The sequence below is a fragment of the Varanus komodoensis genome, unplaced genomic scaffold (assembly GCF_004798865.1).
Source record: "Varanus komodoensis strain SLA01 unplaced genomic scaffold, ASM479886v1 scaffold70, whole genome shotgun sequence".
Lineage (NCBI taxonomy): Eukaryota > Metazoa > Chordata > Lepidosauria > Squamata > Varanidae > Varanus > Varanus komodoensis.
The window spans coordinates 2,995,231-3,015,600 of NW_025336348.1; positions in this window are offsets into that span (position 1 = coordinate 2,995,231).

Genomic DNA, 20,370 nt, shown 5'->3' on the forward strand with positions numbered 1-20,370 from the left:
TTCCAACTTCCTTTGTATTTGCAATCCTCTTATACAATCCAACTGCAGACCACATTTATTCCATGTAATTAAAAAACAATAAAGGAGGTTCAATCCCTTCTGTTCTTTGCTTAAGCTTCAAGGTTGGCTTAGCTGGAGGAAGCCCCACTGATGTCACCAACAGTTCTGAATAAACACGCACAACCGCAGGCTAGGAGGGAGATGCCCATCACCTCCTGCCTCTCTTTCCTCTTAGAATGACAGCAGCATCAAAGAGCCTGTTAAAATTCAATTTTGCAAAATGCAATAATCTTTAAAATCTGTTAGGAGTTGCACGGCAAGTGACACTCAAAGGACAACCTTCACCCCAGACAAATTGGCAGATAGAGACACAGTTTGGATAAGGACTGTGGAAATTTGCTACATGTCTGCCCACGCCTCCTCCAGAGTTGGTTCCTTGTAAGGAAGAGTGAGGAGAGATTGTCAGACAATAACAGTCAGCAGACTGGACAGCCCCACGTAGCAGAATTGGCAGCTGTGCACAGAGGCGCTGTTTCCAAACAATCGCATGCGTGCTGCGTTTTCTTGGAAGCCGGTAGAAGCCTTGGCACCAAAGCCAGTGTTCCACTGCAGCTTGCATCCTTAAAGAACCTCAGCGCAGAGTAAAACGAACGCTTGCTGAAGGACTTAAATGGTGCTTTTGTGCACAGTGCACGTCGTTAAAACTGGACACCAGAAATTCCTGGGCACTGCACAAGGACTTTCTGAATTACCCTGTGGCTGCCATATGCCTGGGACGCTCCTGAGGGCAAGGCTGAATTTGATGTGGTGTTGCATGTGCTAAGAGAAGCTTGCCTTTCAGGGCAAACAGTGGCTTCAGAGGAATGTAGAACTGCAGCAAGGGAAGAAAAGGTTAAACCTGCTACAATCCCCAGAATACTCTGTCTCCACCCCTGAGTGCCTGCCCTTAGCATTTTTAAAAACATGCACGTCCAGTTTGGCCCACATCTGTGTTTGAAAATTATTCTGGCAAACCTGACCTTCCCTGAAAGCTGATGAAGTGTCCCTAAATGCAAAATTATTTCATGGCAGGCAAGTTGCACTGAAAGTCTTGTTCAGGGTTCTCCTTGCATGTGCTGCCACAGGGTTCTGTTACAGACAGATGAGCAAAGGGTAGAGTGCGATTTACTGGTAATCTTCGGCCGATTCACAGTAGATCTGCAAGGGTTTTTGACTTCCAACTGTCCAACAATACAAACAACTAAACCTCCCTGGGCTTCAGATCAAGTGGCTGAAAAAGAATGTGTAGAGGAAAACCAGGTGTGGATTTTTGTGTGAAAAGACTTGAGAATGTGTTCCGTTGCTGTGGGCTCCACTTGCGCTCAGAGCCACAGTCTCGCACCACGAGGCTCCAACTGGTGTATCTTGAAGTTTTGTACAGAAAACAAAGTAAGTCCTGTAAGCCTAAAGTTTCCCTGGTCTGGGGTTTGCTTCGTTGTAGACTGGCCTCACCTAACTAGGTGTCTTCCAGAGACGCTGAACGACAGCTCCCATCTCTCACTCCAGCTTCCTAATAGCCTGAAGTGCCTGATCCTTCCCAATTTTGGAAGCTAAGCAGGGTTGGACCTGGTTGAAATCTGGATGGGTGACTCAAATGTTGGGAACTGCTTAGAGAGCTTTGGCTACAGGTGGTCTAGAATCATCATCATTCCCAACCACCAGTCCCCATCCTGGTCAGGGATGATGGGAACTATAGTCCAAAACAATTGAGTTCTACTTTGGTTTTTATTAGACCACTGAAATTCACCTAATTTGCCTGCTGTCCAAAACCTAGATGAGGATTGAATCCTGAGAGGTATATGCATACATAACATTAAATAAATTGCAAATGTCCTCACAGAAGGTACAAATTTTCAAAGGTTAGTGGAAAGTGAGCTTCCTAAGTCTAAGTTTGAGCCAAAAGAGGTTGGCATACTTCTGAGAAACTCCCAAACACCCTCTGCTCCTGAAAATATCAAAGAGACCCTTGACAGCAGCTTAGGGGAACCACTTCCATTCTTAAAAATACACAAATATTCGGAAGAGTACTTCAGCCCTACAAGCCACATGGCCACATTCTCAGGGAACACGACAGGTGTTTTCTCTGCAGCCCTGTATGACGTTCTGGACATGAAGTAGGGCGTAAATCTTTGTTTCTAGATATGGTGGAGGAAGATCGGAGTGAGCAAACCCCTCTGATTCTTCGTAGGAACATGTATGGACCCCAAAGGGGCTTTTAAGCAAAAGAGAATAAATAAAAATTACGTCACCCACACACACACACACACACACACACAGCAGCACAGCACACAGATGCAAAGCGTGCCATCCTGTTTTCCTCGCTCTAGATTCGTAACTAGATCATAAAGCTGGAACTACAAGAAAAGGTGGTCATATGGAGTATCACTAATGTAGCCAGCCTTTTTTCCTTTCACCTTTCCTTTTTTCACCTTTTTTATCCTTTTTTCACTAATCTAGTCAACCTTTCCCATCCTCACCCCGATGGGATGCAGCAAGCTCACGCTCTTTTGGAGTGGTTTGCTTTGGTTTGCTTGTTTACCACTCAATTTCCCCCTTCCTTCTGTAACTTGATGCTTAATCTCGCATTTCTCAATAGTGCCTTTTGATTCCACGGCAATCACGACTCAGCACCTGAGTTTGCTCCTGCGAAAGGGTGAACAGCTTCACCATGGTAGCAGTTTACGGTTGGGGACCGTGCCAGTCAAGTCATCTTTGGAAGGCTTGCTGCAAAATGCCCACTGGCATTATCTGCTTGAAAATATGAAACATAAAAACAAAAAAAATAATGATTTAGGGTAGATGCCAGGAAGCACTTCCTGACAGTTAGGACCCCGAGGGTATGGAATGGGCTTTCATGGGAGGTGGTTGAGGCCCCAACGGTGAGGGTGTTCAAGGATAGGCTGGACACGCAACTGGTGGGCATGTCATGAGCAGAGCCAGCTGGAGCTGAGGGTCAGACTACATGGCCTGGGAGACCCCTTCTGACTCGCTCTGTTTCTCTGTTTCTAAGTACATTTGGAAAGTGGGAAAGTTTGTAAAGGCCTGAAAATGGGTCCTTAAAAGAATGGCTTATGAACCTGGCTTGTTTGAGAATAACAGACCAGGAGCTGTCTTCAGACTACAGGTGAAGCTTCCCGTTTCTGCTACATTTTGCTTGCTCATCAGAGGAAGGCGTGATCAGAGGAGGCTGGAAGGGAGCAGCACCAGCTTGCCATTCAGCCACGGCAAACCAGTTCTGGCTTATCGCATTAGGACATTTTGGAACTTCATGGCTGAGGCAGAGATTTGGACTAGGAGGCAACACCAGCTCTCCAGTAAATAAGCCAGATAATATCGTTAATTGCACAGGGGAGAAAAAAGCAAGGCAAAACTAGGCTGTAAGGAGTCAGTTAATCATGAACCAATTTATCATCTTCTGTTCAATTAAATGGGCTTCCAAGACTGCAAACCTAAGACTACAATTCTTAACACATTTATCTGGGTGCGAGGGTCACTGAACTCAACGGGACTTAATTCTGTGTTGACGTGCTCAGGGGCGCCACTGTTAATTAACTCAGCTGATTAATAAGAATCAATAAATTTGTCAAGTAAGATTTGCAGTGGCAAGAAAAACAAATATCCTATTGCTGCTTTTGTTCTTCTGACAAATAAGACAACCATCTCAATTTATAGTGGTGTGTCATTGCATTTTACATAATATTTGCATTTAATCTGACATTTTTCAATCCTCCTGAAAAGTCTCTTGTAAATATATGCTTTTTCATTTGCTTGCTTGTTTCATTCTTTCACTTCACATTAATTCAGTTTCTTTTGAAATGTTCCAGCCTGCTCCATTCCGTCTTTCTCTCTGCTTGTGCGCTTTCATCCCTTGTACATCCCCTTTAAACACCACAGACTCTGTCGTTTGTCTCTAGCTGGCTTTGGGAAGTGAACTCCAGAGCAAGGTGGGCGGCTCCATTCCCGCAAGCCTGGTTAAGTGGACATGCTCAGCACGGGGGATGCAGAGCTGCATGGAAGAGGCTTCTAACATTGGCCATTTAATTGCAGGGGAGGAGATCCACAAATCTACCTGAGAGACACCTCTTTTAGTACATTGTCTACTGGATTATGTCCCAAATGTCTAACTGGGATAAGCTAGTAGAGAGATTATCTCTAAGATGGTCTTATAGTGACCTGCTAACTTTTTGAATTACATAAGCATGGTGCAATAGGTTGAAGAGCTTGGCTCCAGATGTCTTTTGTTTTTGGACAATCAATCCTACATAGGACCTTCTTTTTTGTTTTGTTTTGTTTTGTTTCGTTTATTTTTTAACATCTTGGTTAAGAAACTTGGACCAACCTTTTGCAAGTCAGCATCTGTCAGACTTACACATCTGCACAGTAATATGGGAGTGGTTCTTATTAATACTTCAATTTTTGGGAATTCTTACGCAAAATGTCCTGAGGAGTGTGTATTGAAACTTGGCCATCTTGCAGATTTTCTGCTTGTACAAGTATTGCACTGGAGTTCCTACTTTTTAAATTAGCTAATCTGAGTTTATATTGCTTTCTGCAACATTTTAAAGCCGTGAATATGTGATGTCATGCCATCAAAATGGCAATGAAGCATCAGACTAAACTGGCATAATAATAAGTTGTGAACCGGTGCTTACGTGCAATGCAGTGACACCACTGTCTGGCTCAGGGTTTGGGCAAAGCTTGTAGGAGGAGACGGGACTCAAGAAAGTGACAGAACTGTGGAAGCTTGTCCAGTGCGTCCCAGGAGGGCGGGTGCTACAGCACTGCAAGTCGCTTACTAGCAACTCTTCTAGCAACTGCTCAGAAAGGCCCCCTTGGCAGCTTTGCTGATATTCTGGACTAGTTGCAGCTCTTGAACTAGTTGAACTAGTTCTTGGCAGTTGCCGGGTCCTGGTGCTCCCTGATCCACTCCGTGTGGTTGAGTGGTCCTAGGGAATCCTACTTCCGCTCCCTCCCATGTCCACACCTGAACCAATCCAGCGCGACTATGGAATGCGCTCCCCAGGGAGGTCCACCTGGCGCCGTCCTTATATGTTTTTCGGTGCCAGGTTAAGACCTTTCTATTTAATCAATATTTTAATATGTTTTAATATTGAATTTTATGGTTGTATTTTTATTAACTTGCAGCCAGAGTGGGTTGTCAATTTATTTATGCTGTAAGCTGTTCAGAGACACAAGTAATTGGACAGCATACAAATTTTATAAATCAATCAATCCATCATCCGCTCCCTCTTTGGGCTCCCCATTTCTTCTCCATGGCACACCAAGTGAGGGCCTCATCCTGGAACGTGCTGTCACTTCCGATTCTTCCGTCCATGACAAGTCCTCTGATTATTTCCTGCTTGAAACGTCTCTAGACTTGTTTGGTATCAACTCAAGTTGCACATTTGAAAATGGAACAATCTAGAAAACAGCATCAGAACACCAACTCTTTTCAAGCAGAATGTCTAGAGAAATATGGCTTTGTTTTGTGGTTTCCACTGGCACTGAGGTTCAATAAATTACACTTTGAGGCTGGCCTCAAAGGAAGTCAATCTCTCCATATTACCCAACAGAAAAAATAGCTTCTAAGTTTGGCAGGGGCTGCAGCTACTGCAGTTATCAGTGGCAGTGATGCCCTTCCTGTACAGTCCATATAACTCAAAATCTGTTGATAGCATTCAATGCCAGTTAATGAGCAAATATTTATGAACAACAGGGAGGTGATGTTCCCATGTCCACAAAATGACCATGAGACATCAGAGCAGAAATGAAATAGCATTGTCTGGAACTCACAGCTGCCAAAAGGGGCTGCCTGCTCAGGATTCTATTCTGAAGAGCTGCATGATGCAGAATTAGGTTGCAGAATTCTGGGCTGCACCACTGTAACCTTTAGGTAGAAGTCCTACTCTTGAATGGTAGCCATCTAAACAGCCCTCTACACAAAGCAAAATAGCACATCCGGACAGGAGATTTTAAGATGTGGGCAGCAGTGTGGGACTGGGACTCGGGCCTTCTGGGTTCTAGTACTTGCTTAGACATGGAGCCGACTGGCTGACATTGGGCCAGTCACAGACTCTTAGCTCAATCTACCTCATGAAGTTGTTGTTGTGGGGGATAAGCCTGAGGGAAGCAGGAGGAGCCTGATGCAAGAGTTTTGCATAATTAAAAACAGGATGTAACTTTAAGAACAAATAAATACTTTTAGAAAGACAAGTATTCTACCTGCAGTCTGAAATGGTCCAGTCCAGCTTTTTCTCACTGCATTCTGCGTATGATCTTTGGGACCACAGAATGGTGCAGTCTGTCCTACCACCGTAGCCTTTTATCATCTCACCTTGCTCCATATGTAAACTAAGCCTTATAAAAAGGCTTTAATACATTTGCAGAACAATCCCCTAGCCTAGCAAATGTCTGGAAGGCCATGGGGTTTTCCCGATTCCCAGACTGAAAGCTGGAAAAGAGCTCTGACCTCAGCTCTGAGGATCCATGCTTGGATTCCCCTCCCTTGCCTCCCCATAGCCAGTGCAAAAAGAAGGGGCTTGGGAGCATTCTGATGGGGTGGGCATGGGAGGAGCCCAGTGCTTCCAGGATTTGACATCTCCTGGCACACTCCTGCCTCCTTCTCTCCCCTCCGAGATGCCACAGCTGGATGACCCTCTCTGCTCTGCAGCATGAACAGAGTGTGGAGGCAGCCTGCACAGGAGACCTGTAATCCTTCATGATCAGAGGCCTACAAGCAAGCCCACTGGATTACACCCTTAATCGTTACACTGAGTCATCCAAGTTCTGCACGTAGAGCCCAAGTATCACGTCACACTTGACGTCTATTTTAGCTGTGAGCATCAGAGTTCTGAAGATTTGTCATAATGAGTGACGTGTGAATGAGAACAGCCAACAATTGGCCTTAGAGAAACAAGACTGGCTGTAGTTCCTTATTGAGTGTGTGCTCAGAATATCTGGGCTTGTTCTCCTGTAATTTAATGCATAGCAATGCAAGCAGTGCAATTTCAGTTAAGATGGAAGGCATAATCTGGACCCTAACTAGAAAGTTTTAGTGGCTGTTGTGTGTGGGAGAAGAGAGAAATGTTTCCAAAATGGCCTGAGATAAAGGGATAACACTGAACATAACAGTTGCTCATACTTTGGCAAGGTCGGTTACAGTTCTCTGGCACATGAACCTGAATGTTAATAGGAACATCTGTCTATCATGCTTAATGTGAGGAAAGTGCAGTGGAGTTACATCAAATGTGATTGCTGGTTACTAGGATGCTAATAATAGTTAGTATTTAAATAGCGTATCTGGCACGCTTGCTAATGCTTAGAAACCCCCATTAAGGTAAATAAACATTATTATATATGCTAAACGCAAACCTAATTCTCCATGGGTGGATCCTTACGGAGTTAAGGCAGGATCATTGGCACACAAGAGGCAGGTTGTCAGAGCAAGCCCGTGGAACCCAGAGGTTTGCAGAAGTGCACAAACTTTGTGTGTGTGGGAGGGACATAAAGACTGGGGCAAACCCACAAAACAGCACTAGTAGAACTGAGCATGGGGAGAGAGAGAAACTCATAAATAAAGTGGCTTCCAAGAGACAGTTTTCACAATCCCACTTGCAAAGGAGACATCATACCTTTGCATGAACAAAATGCCGAAGTGAGGGTTTATTAGGGATGGATAAACCTCAAACAATTTGGCATAAAAACTCATTTTTCTTTCAGCTGTTCCTCTAAGCCCAGCCCAACTTCTTGATGAGTGGAAAACAACACTGGAGCTTTCCAGCCTCCTTCACACACACACACACACACACACACACTTTAGGCAACCATGTCAAAGGTTCTGCCAGGGCTGGAAGTACCTTGTGAAAGACGCATCACATGCCAGCACCCCCTGATGCTCTGAAAGCGCAGTCAGAGACCCCCTGCCTTGCACGAGTGCCATGCATTAGCTTTTAAAGTTCTACCTTTGCAACAAATTAACCCTTGTGTTGACCTCACAGAATGCAGGAATGTGCTTTTCCCATGTGACAATTGCCTTAGGGAAGAAAAAATGCCTCCTGTGACATGACCTTAAGGAGTGCCGAGGAAGCAGGTCAGACCCGGATGTTGCCGCATGGACTTCTGCTGTCCATTGCTCCCCTCCGCTACCTTTCCTTCATCCTCAACTGTCAATCAGCATCCTGTCGTCATGGAAGACATTTGGCTCTCATTGAGCTAATTCTGAGTTTCCCTCTCCTTGAGTTCTGATTTTTGAGTGTGTCTAAAAATATATTTGTACTTTTACAAACTCTGGGATGTCTTCCAAGCCTGTCAATATCTCCCTCTTGTGCATGGATGGAGCAGTTTTGGTTACATAAGCAATAAGCCCAGAGCCAGAATGCCAGAAATAGAGGGAACGTGTGAAGGAAGGGGCAGCCTCTTGCTGAAAAGAGGTCTCAGGGATCTACGTGGAGCCCAAACATGGGATGGCCACCTTCAGGATCGCTGCCTTCGTATGTCCCTATACCCACATGCTTAGCTCAACAGGAGATGCTCTTCTGTGCCTTCCTCCAGGCTCCACACTTCAGAGGGTGGCGATCGAGCCTTCCTGGTCACCAGAACTTGCTTGCATAATGTCCGATTCCTGCAGGGAAGCCACCCATCAACCAGTGCCTGCCTTGCTGCAGACTGCAAAAACTTGGCTTTTTCAAAGGCCTTTTGAGGACAAAACACTCTAGCGTATAGCTTAGGTTGCTTTATTTGGAACTGCTTTTGCACTTTCTTTCTTCATGATCTGTGGCTAAGAGCTGATCTGAACATCCAAAAGGACAGAATTCTGGGACTGTCGTCATCACCAATCCGTAGCCGACCTCTGCAGGCACAGGGTGAAGTCTCTGTTTTCTAGATCATGTCTTCTGGACAGTCAGCAAGGAAACCCATAATGGGAAAAGAGGATAGCTTAGCCCAGCTTTCCCCAGCCTGGGACCCTCCCAATATTTGGGACAACAACCAGAAGTCTCAGCCAGCATGGACAGGGATGATGGGGCAGTGTGGCCCAAAAGTTCTGCAGGGCACCAGGTTAGGAAAGGCTAGTTCAGTCTCAAGAGGCAGGAAACAGGAATGATGGGTCTCTCCAGGAAGAAATTATTCCCAAACTGCCAAAGCAAACTGGAAACCCAAACACCCAACCAGCCTGATGTGCCAAAATCCGTTCAGTCAGCCATGTTGCACTGCTGCTGGCAAATAAGAAGTGGTCTTCTGCACTGGCCCTCAGATAATTACAGGGATGCACACACACGCTTCCTTCATCAGTATATAAAATACCCTTTTGTGCCCATTCTCCATTCGCCTCAGCAAGACTAGCTGATTGCTAAGAAGAAAAGGAGGTGTCTGTGAGCAAAAGCTGTGGCAGCCTCTCCCACCAGTAGCTTGTGTTTCTGAGCAGCTCAGTTGCTGCAATAAATCAGGGCCTTGAGCCAGTTTGCACGGCTCTGCTTAGACATGGGATAACGCTTATGAGAAATTTCCAGGACTGGATAATGTTATTTGCTCTCCAGTCAACTGTGAACTGGAATCCTTCAGTTTTATCACAGTGTTGCATTTATTCCCTATTTACACAAATCACTTGTGCAGGTATCCTGGGGCCAAGAAAGGTAATAGATGCAATTTCTCCTTTGTTTATTCAAGTCGCATTTGGTAAAAACCCTCAGTGTAGTTTCTACAGCCCATAAAACAAGGGTAGGCAAGTTCTAGGCACAGTTTCATGTGATCCTTGGACTGATTTCAGAAGCCTTTAGCAAGCACTTAGTTTAGGCTTCTGCTGAGCGTTATCTCCATGTTCCCGAACAACCTGCTGGGTGGAGAGGAAGAAAGAGAAGGTTCACATGCTGCATGGCTACCATAAGGTCACTTTCTTTTAACTACAATCTACCTGGCAGATGATCACGTGGTTTCGAGGTTATCATGGTTCCCATCCTCTCTACTCAGTCCTCCCATCAGCGACTACACCTGAAATTCAATGCCGAGGTGCATTGCTACCTGCCTGTGTTGCCTGTTTTTCCCTCATTGGCCTGCACATAGAGGCTGGATGGCTGGATTGTCTCCTGCAGTTGCCAGTCTCTCCAAGAGACTCTATGGTAGTTGTGTACTGCACCATACATTCAGAGAAACCATAAAACAAGCGTTGCTTCTTATTGTGCTTTCTAAAGCCCAAACACACCATTCTGAAATACCACAACTGGGTACAGACGACACAACAGTCTAACAATGGTAAAAAACCACCATGGCTTGTCCTGTTGTCTGAACCCAGCTTGTGTGTCTCTCGGGGGTTGTGGGAGACAGATGGGAAAAAGGCAGGATCAAAACAAGAGAAGGCGGCTCTCCCTACCCCGCGGCACAGCAATTTAATTTATATATGCCCTATTTTTGCTGCCAGGGATGGAGAGAGGCACTTGTGAGATTTTCTTCCTCAAGTGCCAAAATAACTTGGCTGGCCTTGTGCATTATGTTCTTTTACTGGGGGTGGGGGTGGGTGGGGAAGGATTTACTGCTCTGTTTTAGGCAGCAAAATTTATTTAACCTGCCATCAGAGAGAGAGAGAGAAAGGCTGGCTCCACCCACCCACTTTGGCCTGGCACAGAACACTTGAGCAGGCCCTGTCGGATTTCCACTGAGAGAATGCAGCCCTCAACATTAAAAATGCTTGCTGTCCTCGATGTAAAAGCAAACCCTGAAGCCCTCTGCTTTTACAGCTCTTCCCTCCACTTGCCGTTGCTCCGTTTCCAGCTTACTGCTGCAAATCAGGAGAGATTACACAGGAAAACCCCGTTCACAACCGGCCCCGTCGCTGCTGCCCTCCAGATCTAACAGAGAAACCTTTCAGAGCTCCAACCGATCGGACAGTCAGTGCTATTGTGAGGACTGCAGGGCATCAACGCCGACAAGCACTGCTGTCTCCGCAGTTCTGCTCCACAATGTCTCCATTCATCGTCTTCTGCTGAGACACGAGGAGGAGCAGGTTAGCAGCCAAAGCAGTTAGCACTACACAAAGCTGGTTGTGGCTGTTTCCAAAGGCATGCAATAAGGACAGCCTGTCTGTGACCTCCTGTGATTCCCACGAGAGACAGGGATGCCGAGGGTTGTCCTCAGGGTTGTTCAGCTGGGAATACTGCACCATTCATTTTTCAAAACAGTGTAGTGTATCTTGAATCCTAATTCCTCACACATCTTACAGTATCACTGCCCTGAGACACTGTAAAGGGCGGGATACAAAAATGTTTAAATAAAACAAACAAACAAACAAACAAACACTTTTATGAACCTCTGTAGCGCTGTTGGATGATGGATGTCCTAGAAAAGGACTCTTCTTTATGCCTATTTGTCCACTGCTGGACATATTGTAAGGATGAGTTTTAAGATATCTGTATTACCTGACACGTACATAATTGCAATGTGAAGTAGAGCTTGAGGATGGTTTGCCATGGAACCAATGTGGGTTGTGGTTGAATTGTTGCTTATAGTTATATGCGAACCCTGCATTATGGCTTAAGGATGGGCTGTTAACTATGAAGTTAACCAGAGTTCACATCTCAACAAAAAACTATAGGTTCTCTTCCTGGGTTAACACTCCAAGTGCAGGGTTTGTCCTTAGCAAGAGCCCACAGTTCAGCAGCCCACACGTAGTATACACTCTAGGTTGTGCTTGTGACAGTGAGGCTGTCAGAACTGACTGTCTGAAAGGGTGTAGTTGTATAGAATGTTCAGTGGCCCAAGATCTGGGACTCAAGTCTAGGACTATGGAGAACATTCCTACAGCTGCCCTAAGATAGGTTGCTCCAGTGCTGGCCTAGAACAACTGGCAGAATTTTATAGCCAGGTCAGGAGAATCGCTTTGGGAGCTCTACTCCCTTGAATGGCGCATCAGGATTTGAAAAGACCAGTGCAGGATCTGAGATGGAAGGGCCACTTGTGAAGGACCAGGAATGGGTTCTAATTCCTCCTTGGAATCTAATGCTTCCTCTGAATCACTACTTCTGACTTCTCCTGGGGGCTTAGATCATGACATTTGTGATTTTTTTTTTAAATCTTCAAGCCAGACTTGAACCAGACAGTTCATCAAACAGAGACACCACCAAATAAAGGACTGTCAGAGAATCACAGAACTGTAGGGTTGGAAGGGGACATGAAGGCCACGGGTCCCCTGCAATTGCAGCTCTAACAGCCCTTCAAATGGAACTCAGCCCTCTGGAATTTGTTGGACATCTTCTCTGACTCATTGGGTGGGGTTCCTGAGTCTGCTGGAGGTTGAAATTCAACATCTGCAGGGTTGAACTTGTCCTGCCACTAAAACAGAGGACTGTCCCTTGTCAAGCAGGGCAGCCTTCCCCAACCTGGTGGCCTTCAGAGGCATTTGCACTGCAGCTTCCCGAATTCCCATCCGACAGGGCCATTGATTGGGAAGTCTTGGTGTGGCAGTCCAAACGTGTCCAGAAGCCACAAGGTGAAGGCTTACCATGCTGGGCTGAGAGATCTGAGTGCTAGCCCTGAAGGATCCCGACAGCTAGAACTGTCAAGGCGACACTGGAAAAGATTCACACATCACCACAGGGGAGGATTGTTCTGTCATCCCATCTTCGGGCTGCTTGAACACTGTGTTTCTCTCCAGTCAGGATTGGGTCCCAGTCCTTTTCTTATTTTTGTGTTTTAATGTGCTTCACTGCCTAGCCTCTCCCTTAACCCTTCCGGAGCAAAAGACAGCACTGAGTTAAGTAGATTTCATGGTTACTGAAGGCTGGCACAGATCCGTTAGCTCCCAAGGCATCTGGATTTGTGTAAACTGAAAAAGGCATTTGCATTTTGACTTGGCTGGCTGCACATCGGGAGACAGTGCAACATGCTCCAACCAAAATAACAAGAAGTTCTACAACAGTAGCAGCACAAACCAAGTGCTTTCAAATGCCTCCTTTGTCGTCAGACAGTGCAGGCATGGCACTTGCATAACACTCTCCATGTACAATGAATGCTCCAGAAAACAACGTTTCATATACGTAATGAGGACGTTCTTTTGAATCTGTTATTCATAGCCTCTCAAGTGCAGAAGTAAAGGAAAATGGAACGGGTACCTGCATGCATCCATCAAAGCTGGGAGCCTGGAGACCACACAATGGAGCCAGGCGAGGACACAGGACCATAAATGGGTGAGGCTGGATTAGATCCAAGCCCAAATAATTCAACAGTCTGTGCGTTCATTGGCCAGCTGACTACCAATGGGAAGCCCCCAGGCAGGACATGAATGTATTGGAACCTCAGGTCAGGTTCCCCAGCAAGTGGTACTCAGAGCCATCCCCTCTGATACTGGAAAGAGCAAGGAACCTTCAGCATCAGTAGCCAATGTATTTGTCTAATCTTCTAAGCTGTCCATTTAAAGGGGGGGGGGGCTTTAAATTAACAAAGCTTTATATTAACGAAGCTGTGGAGAAGGGGCCCCGTCTTTGCATCCAGTGCAGCATTTGCAGACAGACAGTCCAGATTCAGAAAGTGAGATAAGCAGGGTTAGAGTTTATATAGCAGGGGTGAAGGAGTTGGCAGGTGGCTCCGAGTTAGCAAGCAAGTTTAGTCTGGCAGTGACTGAGAACCAGAACATCCTGGGCATGTAGGGAAAACTGTAGAATGGACAGTGGAGAATTCCTAGAACCAGTGAGGTGGTCCCGACCCAAATGGGCAGGCAAATAATGTAATGTTGGCCATCCCTGCCTTTCGGCCCACATTCTGCACGAACCACCCTGACGTGGGAGTCTAGACTCTGGGGAATGGAAGGGAGGAAGGGGCCGTTCCACTTTGGAGTCAGCTCTTCACATGGGCAGGAGCGACTCTCACAGATCTGAGAGATCATTACTTGATTTGTGCAACTTATTAACCGCTCCCATAGAAATACCCTGCGCCATAGCAAAAAAACAAAAAAACAAAAACGTGAAGCTCCAATAAAGGACTGGATTTTATGGGTTTTCCTTCTGGCCTGCTGGGAAGAAAAGGGAGGGTTGGGTGCGGGGAGAAATGGGCTCATGACAGAAGCACTATGTGATGCAATATTTCCATTAGTTTCTCCTGAATTTTCCACCTTTCAGCTTCATGGGAGGATGCCAGGTTCTTGTATCATGGAAAAGGAAGGAAAACCTCCCTATTTTTCTCCACACGATGCATAATTTTATGCTCTAAAAAGCCCCGAACCCAAACTCTCTCTTTCTCCATAAGAGAGTTGCACCAAATCCTTGAAATTTTTCATTGCCTTTTTCTGTACTTTTTCTAGTGCTACCATAACTTCTCTGAGGTGCACATATCAAAATTATACACAGTATTTCTGTGTGGTCACACCAGATTTGTAAAAAGCTGTTGTGATACTAGCAGTTTTATTTTCCTTTCTTCTCCCAATGATCCCCAATTATAAAAGTGGAAAGCTTTTGTGCAGCTGCTATAAATCTACATTAATCGATATTAGCAGGTATCAATAAACAGCAATAAAGTAATTCAAAGTTTAGATGCTTCTGCTACAATTACGGATTGCATACCTAAATATTTCAACTACTTGCTTTTATTGGTGCCATCCTTTTATGTATTTCTTGTAATGATCTGTTTTATTATTTTTGCATTGTATTTACTGGTTTATAACTGAAATTCATCCACTCATCCAGCACAGAATTTGCCTTTTTTGAAGCAGCCACATGCTGGGTCAAATTATCCACCAAGACTCAAAGACCCCTTTCCTGTTCACTCACTGCCAGCACAAGACTTCATGTATGAAAAATTAGGAGTTTAAAAAATATTTATCCTTACAGAAGCCATGTGGGTGCCTTTTTAGCTTGCCATCTGCATGCCAGATAATTTCACTTCCATAATGCTTTCCACCTGTCTCTCCAGAACAGATGTTAACCTAACCAGCCTGTAATTTTCCTCATCCCCTCGGGATACTTAGAATCATAGAATAGTAGAGTTGGAAGGGACCATGAAGGCCATTGAGTCCAACTCCCTGCTGTTGCAGGACACCAATTTACACTATCTCACTCAGGTGACTGTCCAGTTTCTTTTTGAATTTTTCTATTGTGGGAGAGCCCACCACCTCTCCGGGCAGCTGATCCCACTTCCCTATTGCTCTGACAGTGAGGAAGCTTTTCCAGATGCCCAGCCTGAATCTGGGTTGTCGCAACTTGAATTGATTGTTCCGTGTCCTACACTCTGTCATCAGCAAGAAGAGATCTTGACCTTCATCCTTGTGACAGCCTTTGAGGTACTTATAGAGGGATATCATGTCATACAATCACTTAGTATTATATGGGTCATTTTCCAGTGCTCCGGTACAAAGAGGCTGATCTTGGAGACTTGCTATTGTTGGAAGATCAGCAGTTTCACACTTAAAGGATTATTAGATGGAGATCCAGTAAGTTGTTTGTTTTCAATTTGTCAGTAAGGGCTAGAACCTCCTTTCTGATAATCACTAATACGCCCTATTTCCTCAGTCTTGCTTTCTGAAAAAACGGGTGCAGATATCTAACCAGTCCCTCCATTTTCTGCTGGAATCATTCGTTCAGATTCTCTGAAATCTCCCAAGGACATCATCACATGCTCTGTGCCCTCAATGCATGTTGGCCTTCCAGCTTAGCTATGCGCATACAATGCGCAGTATGGAATGCAACAGCAGAGAATTCTGCCACTGCCTCTCACACTAGGTATTTTATTCAAACAAATGTTTTTGGCCATCCAGACGTAGTACCCAGTAGTGGGAGGAAAGGAGGCTTGGGTGCCAATAGGAGTGGGCATGACTCCATGGCTGCAACTTGGTGGAGTTTTCCTACCCTCCTGTTTGTTGCCTGGCCTTCAAACTTTACAGAGAGATCTTTCCTTCTTGGCTTTCTCTTTCAATGTCATGTTTAGTCATTCCCTCATTCAAAGAAGCTTCATCTCTGGAAGCCATAAGTGAACATGTCGGACTCCCCTCGCTCTTTTCACCTGGCATGGAAATTTAATAGCACCGTTTTCACTGTTTCCAGTTGGCTGGACAATACTCACACTAGCCCTGGGCGTCACTTAGGATCAAGTGCGTGATGGCTTCCTCTGATTGATTCTGCAATCTACTGTTCTAGGAAACGGGCTTTAAACAGTATCTATCTATCTATCTATCTATCATAGTTAATGTTCCTACATTGCATTTATAACTATCTATTATTATTATTATTATTATTATTATTATTATTATTATTATTATTATTATTATTGTATGACATGTATCTCCCACCCTTTTTTCTCTTGTAAGGAACCCAGGGAAGCGTATCTAGTCCTCCTCTACTCCATTTTGTTCTCACAACAACCCTGAAGAGGGTCAGGCTGAGAGTGAGTGACTGGCCCAAAGGCACCCATTGAGCTTCACGACTGGGCGAGGACTAGAACCCAGATCTCCCAAGTCTCCAATCCGACACTTTTACCACCACACAACACCGACTCTCAATCTAGAAAGTTCACAGCTTTCTTGCCACATGGAACATACGCTCATCCCATCAGTGCCACTGAAATCACCATTATTCCAACAGTTCCTCATCAGGCTATTTCTCTGATTTTGTTGTCCATCTCAAATTTACCTTGCTCATTTTGGATGACTGCATGTCTTTGGACGACTACAGGTCCTAAGGTATTTTTGGAGGCTGGCGTGACCACTTTCTGTATGAGAAGAGAAAGAAAACTCAAAGCACTGAGAACGCCTACGGGGACCTCCCAAGGGATTTATGACGTGTTGGTAGATTTGTTCCTTGTCAGATACTGTCTGTTGCCACAAATGATATGCTTTTATATTTGCAAAACAACAATATCCAATAATCTTTTCTTTATAAGGAAACCAAACTGTGGTAACTGCTACCCAGGATTCCTAATCAAGAAGAAATTAACAGATCCAGGTCAGGCAGGTAGCACTTTCACACACGCCGTTCCCCTTTAAAAGGTGTGCATGGCGGGGTGTGCATGAATGCGCCTTCACACAGCTCACAGAGCACACCCCTGCCTTGAAATGGGGCCCTTTGTCCCCCATGTTGCATTTTTCTTCTTCCTTGAGGAGCACTAAGCCTCGGACTCTAGAATAATAAATAAGCTTTAGTTATTTCCTCAGAGCTCAGTTCACTGCATCCACCCTTCATCCCGAGATTAAAATATCAGTGTTGCATGAGGTGATAAATTGAGGTCTTAAGTGTGCGCCGTTGCCTTCATCAGATACCGGCAAGACTCCAGTGTCTGCCTGGCATTTCTGCTGCCTTCTGAGAGCAGGGAAAGAGAATCCCCTCACTTGGGCTCAGCACACAGTGCATTCCTCCCCTAGCCCATGCCATGATTGGAAAAGGACGAGAAACCCAAGGGCTGTGTCCAGGACTGCTGTTGTACCCCCAGTACGGGGACTTTCCATTATCAGCACCCTAAGTGGTATCTTTCATATTTTGCTTGAGAAGGGCATATGCTTCATTCCATCATATATGATTGTTCTGCGATATTTTATCGCTCATCAGTTCAAATGCCATTACATATTATTGCTTTGTTTTTTGCTTGCTCAAATTTTGTTTCCTAGGTTTATACAAATTTTAGTGCATCTATTGTAAATTGCCCTGAGCAATATATAATGGAGGCATGATTTATCTATTTAATCAATTAATTGTGTAGTAATTCCCTGCATTGGAAGCACTAGGCATGCATTGCCTAGCTGTAATTTCTTCTTCTTCTTCCCCATTTTGCAGTGCTGGGGTACAAAGGAGAGACACAGAGGTTGCCTTGGGAATCTTTGATCCAGAGGCAGGGATTAAATATTTCAACAAACAAACAAATACTGATCTATCTTACAAAATTGTTACGAGGTTTCCTGAGATAATGCAAGTCAATCACCTGAGCAATCATTGGAAGTAAATGTGAAGTATCATTATTCTGCCTGGAAGCTCAATTCTCCATCTGCATTCTCCAGGCTCATTTATATTAGCCACACTTGTGTGAGCCATTTTTTGTGTTTACCTCTGCACATGCTCAGGCAAGATATAATCTCTTTAGTCTTTTTTCAACTATTAATGAAGCGAGAGTGTCAAGGCCGCTGCGTGCTTCTTGCTCTAGAAATGCCTGTTAAGTGCCTTTGCTTACAGTCGACCAGAGAAAGCAGCAGGGTGCAGCTCTTGCGCTGGTCCCTAATGACGTGCCGGCTTCTGTCTACAAATGCACCTGGAGGGTTTTCATCTAGAGAAATACAGCATGAGAAACTGGGGTTTATTTGCAGTCCTCACATTCTCCTATTTGATCTTGTTAACAGAACAGAACAAAGGAGACCAAACTATGGCTGGTGGTTCAGCCACGGTTTCTTGGCATCCCAGGGAGAGTTGCTGGGTATGGAGTCAGAGCAAGATGCCCTTGGAGGGACGTGCGCTGGAACAGGGGTGGGAATGTGAGCTTGCCAGCCCGTTGCTGCTACAGGATAGCTGTGTGGGAGGTCAACAAGGAAACAGACATTTGGTGATCATTCTCAGCCTTCGGCAGTTTCTGCTGGATGGTCCTGAGCAGAAAGGACTTCCGCTTGAGAGCACGCTTAATCCTAGTGAAGATCATTCTACAGATTTAGGGAAAGCAGTCCTTATGGGAGGGATTGCACCTCCCAGGACCCCCAATGTAAACAAATCCCTTGGCCATAGAAAACGCGTGTAATAGTACTAAGACCAAAACCCCGGCTTAAACACATCTCCCACCCAAGGGCTAGCACTCCATGGGAGGGATTTTTTTTGACGTGTGGAAATATTCTCAGGGGCTGCTTCCTTATTTGCTTTTTGAAGTGATACAGCCCCAGAGGAGTACACTATGCACTTATTTAGTGTCTTTTCCCCTGAGAAAGTTTCCCCTGTTCTATGCGTCATTCTCCCACTTGCGCAGATCAACCTTTACCCTTCCCAAGTCAAAAAAGAAGCTGTAACTTATTGAATTTACACAACTGTGGTGGATGTTTTCTTTCCTCATCACCTTCAGGCTATGTTCGCATCTCTGGCCTTCCAATAGGAGCCGAATGGCATCTGTTGATGTCTCATTATAGCTAACAGCTATAATGAGCTATAATTATAGCTAAATTATTGGATGAATTTCAGTTATTGCGGCCCGATGATGTGGACAAGGTGCTTGGACGAGTACGTCCTACCACTTGCCTTCTGGACCCTTGCCCGTCTTGGTTAATAAAGGATTCCAAGCACGGGATTGGAACCTGGATCTTGGAAGTGGTTAACGCTTCTCTGAGGGAGGGTCGGGTGCCTGCCCCTTTAAAGGAGGCGGTAGTCCGACCGGTCCTGAAGAAGGCGTCACTGGATCCAGGGATGGCCGCTAACTATAGACCAGTGGCCAACATCCCGTTTCTGGGCAAGGTGTTAGAGCGAGTGGTGGCGGGACAACTCCAAGCACTCTTGGATGAAACTGATTATCTGGACCCATCTCAGTCCGGCTTCAGACCCGGGTACGGTACTGAATCTGCCTTGGTCGCCCTGTACGATGACCTGTGCAGGGAGAAGGACAGGGGGAGTGCGTCCCTGTTGGTTCTCCTGGACCTCTCAGCGGCTTTCGATACCATCGACCATGGTATCCTTCTGGATAGGCTGGCGGGATTGGGGGTCGGAGGCACCGCTTTGCGGTGGTTCCGCTCCTATCTCAACGACCGATTCCAGAAGGTGGTGTTGGGGGACTATGGCTCTGCGCCATGGCAGCTTTGCCATGGGGTACCGCAGGGTTCCATTTTGTCCCCTTTACTGTTCAATATCTACATGAAACCGCTGGGAGAGGTCATCAGGAGGTGTGGGCTGCGGACCCATCAGTATGCTGATGATACCCAGCTCTACCTCTCGTTTTCCACCAATCCAGGTGAGGCAGTGGCTGTACTGAACCGGTGCCTGGCCGAGGTAATGGGCTGGATGAGGGCCAATAAACTGAAGCTCAATCCAGACAAGACGGAGGTCCTGTTGGTTGGCGGTTCGGGCTTCGGAGAAGGTGACCTGAACCTTGTCCTGAATGGGGTTGCACTCCCTCCTAGGGACAAGGTCCGCAGCTTGGGAGTGCTCCTCGACCCGGAGCTTTCACTTGAAGCTCAGGTGACAACAGCGGCGAGGAGCGCTTTCCTCCAGCTTCGGCTGATTCATCAGCTGCGCCCCTACCTGGAGTACGACTGCCTTGCAACAGTGACTCATGCGCTGGTGACTTCCCGTCTTGACTTCTGTAACGCGCTCTACGTGGGGCTACCCTTGAAGACGGTCCGGATACTTCAATTGGTTCAGAATAGAGCTGCCAGGCTGCTGACGGGGACTGGACGTTATGTTCACA